Genomic DNA, 7,035 nt, shown 5'->3' on the forward strand with positions numbered 1-7,035 from the left:
TGGAAACGGCGGATCTAAGCGACGTGGTTTTCAGTCTGCTTAGAGAGTAGGAAATCAAGAAACTGGAACGACGTCGTTTTTAAATGGTACATATTAGTAGCCTACAATAAATATAAACGGTTAAGATCTTCTTGATATATTTGGCACATTATTCATTATTGTAGTAGGAATGATTGGGCTCAATTTTCGGCCCAAATCTGTCCGAGCCTTAGACTTTCAAGACGTGGGCCAGTTTGAATGTTGGGTTTGTCTCGATTCGATTTTTTTTTTTTTTTTTAATCAAAACAACTTTTAAAAAAAAAAAGACGAAATTTTTAATTTTTTTTTTCTTGAAAATCTAATAATTTTATCAGTTATCTGAAATTGATAAATCTAACAACTGCATAATGATTAAAAAAATAGAAAAATAGTATATCAAATTCAGTACTGTGAACCTTCCACTATTTTTCACATATGTTATCTTGAAATAAATCATTTTGAATTTTGAAAAACAAAAATAGCTTGATAATTTGACAAATTTTTCAAAAAAAAATAAAAGCTTTTGAGAGTAGTTATTAAAAATATTTTTTTGAAATTCTATTTGAAAAAACAAATATGAAATAATTTTATCGGTTTATTCCTTATAAAAAAAAATTATTGTATGTACGTAATAAAAATTCTTGAAGCATTCAAAACAAATTTTTTAAAAATTGTTTTCTATAGAAAATTGTTTCAAATGTGTTTTTTAGAATAGAAATTTGTTTTTATCCTTAGGGACAATTTATAAACAGATTCTAAATTATTTGATTTATTATTATTATTTTTTTATATAATTGTTTAAATATTTAATAATGAAATTAATATTCAGAATTTGACAATAATTGGTAACACAAGTTCTTCACCATCATCTTTTGTTTATTTTTTGTAATTTTATTTATGTTCCTTTTGGTTTGCTGAGAAAATTGAGAAAAAGAAAAGAAAATACCGAATTGAAACCTAATATCTTTATATTGTTCGGGCATAATTTTTATAATTGATCACCTCGATTACCTACTTTACACTTACTTGAGGGTTTAAGTTTTCATCATAAGAATTAAGTAATGGAAATTATTAAATTTTATTGTATATGGTACATTGGTAAAAATAAAAAATAAAAAATAAAAAAATAAGTTTATTAAATGAACTCACAAGCCGTGTCAAATACTTTACCCCCATCCCATGATCATACAATAATAAATTTATGTTAGAAATTCATGGGGCATAATTTGGATGAGTTGACCCCATCCAACCCGTTATTAGAGCGAGTCTAGGTAAATATTTTTAATATTTTGATTGAATTTGGATTGAGATTTATAACTTGAAGTCAATTATCCTATACAATAATATTTATTTTCTTATTATATTTAAAATATATATATCAAATTATAATTATATCATATATTTTTTCATTTTTAAAAAGGTATGTAAGGTTTTTTTTTAATTATTATTTTTTTGAATTTTATCTTATTTACTACTTAAAATTTGGTATAAATATATATAAATTAACAAAAAAAAAAAAAACCGTTATGAACGGATTTTTGAATCATACAACCTAATCAATCAACTTGTTCTTAACTAAGCCAACTCAAATTCAATCCAAATTTAGGAAAATAAAATTTAGTTAAGCATTTCTAGTTAAAGATTTAGTTGAATTAAATTTTGATTGATTATTTCTTAATTCGAATTTTGATTGCAAAAATCCAATCTTTAGCCGTGGAATATGGGATTGCATCATATTTTTTCAATCGACATGAGATACGAGTTTGCCCCACCATCTAAACATAACATGGGATTATCCCGTAACACAAACATAGGTAAGATTACAAGCACAATATATGAATACTCACATTGAATTAAAATGAAGGTCTGGTGTACACATGTTTCAAACCAAGTTTTATACCATCTTTGTAAGCACTTACACATCAAGTTTCACAAACCTTTTTTTTCCTTGAAGTATAGGATTTCACAATAACATGATAGGATGGTGACTCTTAGATGAAGATGGTAGGTATTTTATCTCCTTATGATGTGATGTCTGGATTCCTCTAGAAATTTTGATCTGTATTGGTGTAGGTCTCTGATTGTCTCCCTCAATCTGGCTTGTTTTTCTTGAATTATTAATTCCCTTGCCCCAATGGACTCTTGGCAAACCAAGCTTGAGGGAACCTTGGCTGCTGGTGCACTCTAGGTGTGGAATTTTCTTTTGCCTTCATTGTGAAGTTTCTCAACGACGTCCTTTGGCAAGACCCAAGACTCCAAGAAGATATTGCCAATTTACTTTTGTAATCAACTTAATGCTACTATTTGGCATTGGCATTTTGCCTTAGAGTCTTTGATATCGTTTTCACTTCATTATTTAACAAATAAAAAAGTCGAAGCAAAATCAATTAATATTGACGTATGATTGAATTTATATGTGGAAATATATTTTAAAAATAGTCTATTGAAAATAAGATTCATTTTAATATTTTTAAATATTTTAATCCAATGAAAATAGACGATTAAATAATAAAAGAAGTATTCGATCTCAAATATGGACCTCATCTTTTTTTCTATGAGATTTTTTGAAAAGATAATTTTTATTTTTTATTTTTAGTTATGCTTTTGCTTCTATTATTAAACCGATAAGTGAAATGCCATTTCAAACCAATCCTTCTTATACAAGGTTTCGATTTTTTCAAAATACAGAGAATGTAATACATACGTTTCAAAGTTTTATCCAAATACCCCAAAAACAATGCATTCAAGCATATTAGATGTATTTTTAGGTTTGGACTTTTTTTGGTGACTTGTGCAATCAAGTGGTCATGTGAAAACAAAGACATGGTTGTGTCCTGGGATGAGAAGGAAGGTGCACTGAGGGGGAACATTGAAATTGGATTGTAGCTTTTGGCCATGTGAGTTCTGGGTGTCTGTTGATGTTTATATTCAACTTTTTCTTTCACCCACTTCTTAAAATTTATGGTCATTACCATTGGGACGTCATTTGTTTTTATTTTTTGCTCTGGCCAGCCGTACCATCGAATTGTACCAGACGGGGGCATCACAGCCGAAATGGGCCAGGACCAGAGTGGCCTCTCCAGGATTCGAACTTGGGTCCTGTAAGCTTTAAGGCTTAGGACGTTGCCCTCCTGGTACCATCTGGGCTAGTACCCCATAAGACTCTGCGTTGTCTGACCCATTTCGGCTGTGATGCCCCCGTCTGGCACAGTTCGATGGTACGGCTGGCCAGAGCCAAAAATAAAAACAAATGACGTCCCAACATAAACGTCGGCCTTTTTTGCTTTGGTGCCCAGCCGTACCACTGAACTGTGCCAGACGGGGGCATCACATTCGAAATAGGTCGGACGGCGCAGAGTCTTATGGGGCCATTTGTTTATTTGGCCCTTGGGGGGTGACGTCCCCAGGATTCGAATTCAAGACCAAGGTCTTTTTGGTTGCCCTCCTGGTACTATCTGGGCTACCCTGTCCGGACATCTTTTGCAAGAAAGACTGAACCAAAACTCAATCTTGGTTGAAAGCGTGCGTCCACTTGACAGCTACGTGGATCATTGGGACGCAAGGCATCAACAATTACAACTATTCTAATGGGCTTTACCTTTACACACCCAGGATTGAACAATGAAGCTAGTAATGGTAAAGGGTCTTTGCCAGGGCAGTGAAGGAAGACAGAGGGCCAATATGAGGTCAGAGCAAAAGGGAGAGCTATTAATGGAGGGTTCTTTAGGGGGTGTTTCCCATTTACAAAACCCTTATAACTGGAAGCTGTCTTTGAAAAAAATATTATTATTATTATTATTACTTTTTTTTCTCACAATCCCAATTTGAGGAAGGTTCTCTAGGTCTGCATCTGTCTCTTGGGACATTGGAAACTGTCCTTTCCTGAGGCAAGTTGAAGGGTAGGTAGCCATTGCTAGGTTGAGGGTGTTTCCCACTCAAAGAAAAAAAAGAAAAAAAGCTTCCAATGAATGCATCCCCTAGGCCTGGCTCAATGGGTAGGTGTTGGTTGGAGATGGGAAACCATAAAGGAAAAAAACCCTCAAAATTTTCAATGAATTAGCCATTGCCTAAGGTGCCTATTCACTCTGGGGATGTGCCCATCTTTTCTAAAGTTTGTTAGGTATAATCAGAATAATCATTGAAAAAAATAGGACTTGGTACTACAGGCCTGGCCACATTAGGCCTCTAGCTCCTTTCTCATTGTGGGCATGTCCCCGTCTTCTTCTGCTTGGTAGGTGGTCAGAATATTCATTTAGTGTCATTGATTTACTGGTGGTGTTGGTGTTCTCCGTTGAGAATTCAGTTATTTGTCCAAACAAGGTAGAGTTTAGTTGATTAAAGGCATCTTCTTTTTGCCAAAAATTGAATTTATGGATTTTGAAATACTGGGAATTTCATCTAAATTTGCTGTCACAAATCTGATATTAGGCCAAATATTCCATCTTTATTTTCTTGATGGCTGCCATAAAAAATTCTGCAGAATGGTTTTCTTTTTCAAAGGGAGGTTATAATTGATAAGAATCAAAGAATAATTTTGTGATCAACTTCAACTTGTGAAGATGCCTTCTATGTCACACTGGTCGGGCGTGTTTGAATGGATTTAGATAATCATTTTTAATACTTGAATTAGAGATAATTAAATTTTTTCAATCCAAACTCAAAGGTTGGGTAACTCAAATCTAATCCAAATATATATTATTATATATGATAATATTCATATTTTTTTAGATTTAAAAATAATGTTTAATTATAACTATATCATATATTAAATAAAAAATAATATAATTTAATTTAGTGAGTTTTTGTATGTCATATAAAAGTCGTTATTATTTTTTAGCTTTTTATTTTTATTTTTAAATGAAGTGTATTAAAATAAACGTTGATGTTCTATTTGGAAAGTGTTCTAACAAAAGTAAGCAACATATTTTTAACTTATTTATTATATTTTTAAATATGTTTAAAGAAATAATCTGTATATGTAGTATTTTATTTTTAGTCCTTCATTCTTTATATTTATATAATTAATTTTTAAAACAACCATTTAAAATAACTAAAAACATGTTTTTCAAAAATACCATTATGTGGGTAGAAAACTTTTTTTAGTAAACAATCACTTTATTTTTTTCATTTTTTTAATGCATATAAAAATTATTTTTCATAAAAATAAATAATAAAAATTTATAACACTTATTTATGTATAAAATGTATTTTAAATATATTTGGAACAAAAAAAAAGCATAAAATCTTTGTGTGGACCTCACATTTTCACACGATGTGTTCCCACTCGATAGTGTGACTCGCTTTTTTTTTTGTGAAAATTTTGATATTTTGAATAAAACTTGGAGTCGCCATTTATTTTTATTTTATCTTTAAAACAAAAATTAAAATAAGAAATAAAAACCATAAGGAAAGCCGAAAAACGGGTCTCTGAAAAACTAAAGTCGGGTCTGAGGGTTAGATTATCTGTTGAGAATGTATAGTGATGAATCGTAAGACCCCTCTAAGCCCTATAATAATGTCTCTACTAAATATGAAGTAAGTGTGACAATTAATAAGAAAATCAATGGATACCAGTGAAATTATCAAATAATAAAACAAATCATATACAAAATAAACAAAATGAGAATGAAATCGTACCTTAACAACAAGTAATAATGCGTTATAATGGAAACAAGGTTAGTTCAAGTATAAAATTATCACATGCATATCAAACAATATTCATTAAATATAACAATCGACAATCAAAAGATAAAATTCATATGTAGGGTCCCCACCAAAACCCAATTGATTTTGTATGAATTAATTTCACAAATTCCATTTCCACTTTGTTTTACTTGAAAAAACATTGGTTACAAAATATATTTTTATCAGACATCAAATCTTGTCTTACCCAAAAATAAGGCTTGTTTGAGAAACATTTTAAAAAATAAATTTTAAAAACTCTTATTTAACGTTTTGTACAACAAAAGTCTACTTGGAATCTATAATATTTTTAACCTATTTTCTATATTTTAAAATATATGCTTAAAATAATTTTTTTATATATATAATGCTTTATTTTTAATCATTATTTATGTCGGCATAATTATTTTTTTAAATAATTATAAAAAATATTTATAATATTTTATTTTTAATCATTATCTATATTTATATAATTATTTTTTAAAATAACTATTAAATGAAAACAATTAAAATATGTTATATAAAAATATTTTGTTTTCTATTTTTAATGAGATATTTTTTTCGAAGGCCAAGTGTCACCTTTTAAAAATTATAAATTTACGTGCTGGCGGACATTAATACCACAGGACCAAAAAATTTGATAAAAATATATTTATTAAAAAATATCATATTATGGATTAGACATAAATACCTCATTTCCAAGGTGTGAAAAAAAATCGGTGGAATATATGCCTTTTTAAATGTTGTCACATTCCTACTTTTAAATAGTTATAATTTGAAAATTATTATATCCTTTTTTTAATTAAATATCATTTATTAACTTTATAAAATACTATGATTATACTAATAGACTTTTATAAAATAAAAACCTGTAAAACACAACATAGAAATTATTTTTAAAATTTTTCTAAACATATTTTAAAATTTGTTATTTTTAAAGTAAAAGTGCATTTAATAGTGTTTCGGCTCAAAATGACTTCATTTGAAGTGTTTTTAAGATAATTACTAGTCAAGTGTTTTTGTAGAAAACATTATAAATAAATTTTCATGTTTTTAAAAATATTTTGTAAAATTTATTAAATGCTTGATTTTTGTTTTTAAAAATATTTTTTTTTTATGTTAAAAACGACTTTCTAAAATCATTGTCAAATAAACTCTACGTCTCAACAAAATAAAAAACTTTTGTATAAATAAGATTTTTAAAATCATTAGTTTTTCGATACAAGTCTATAAAAATAATTTTTTTTAATGTCATATAAAATTGCTATTATTTTTTAGTTTTTTTAATCTGAAATATGTCCAAATATAAAAATTAATTTTCACAAAAAAAAAAAA

Source organism: Vitis riparia, chromosome 3 (assembly GCF_004353265.1).
Source record: "Vitis riparia cultivar Riparia Gloire de Montpellier isolate 1030 chromosome 3, EGFV_Vit.rip_1.0, whole genome shotgun sequence".
Classification (NCBI taxonomy): domain Eukaryota; kingdom Viridiplantae; phylum Streptophyta; class Magnoliopsida; order Vitales; family Vitaceae; genus Vitis; species Vitis riparia.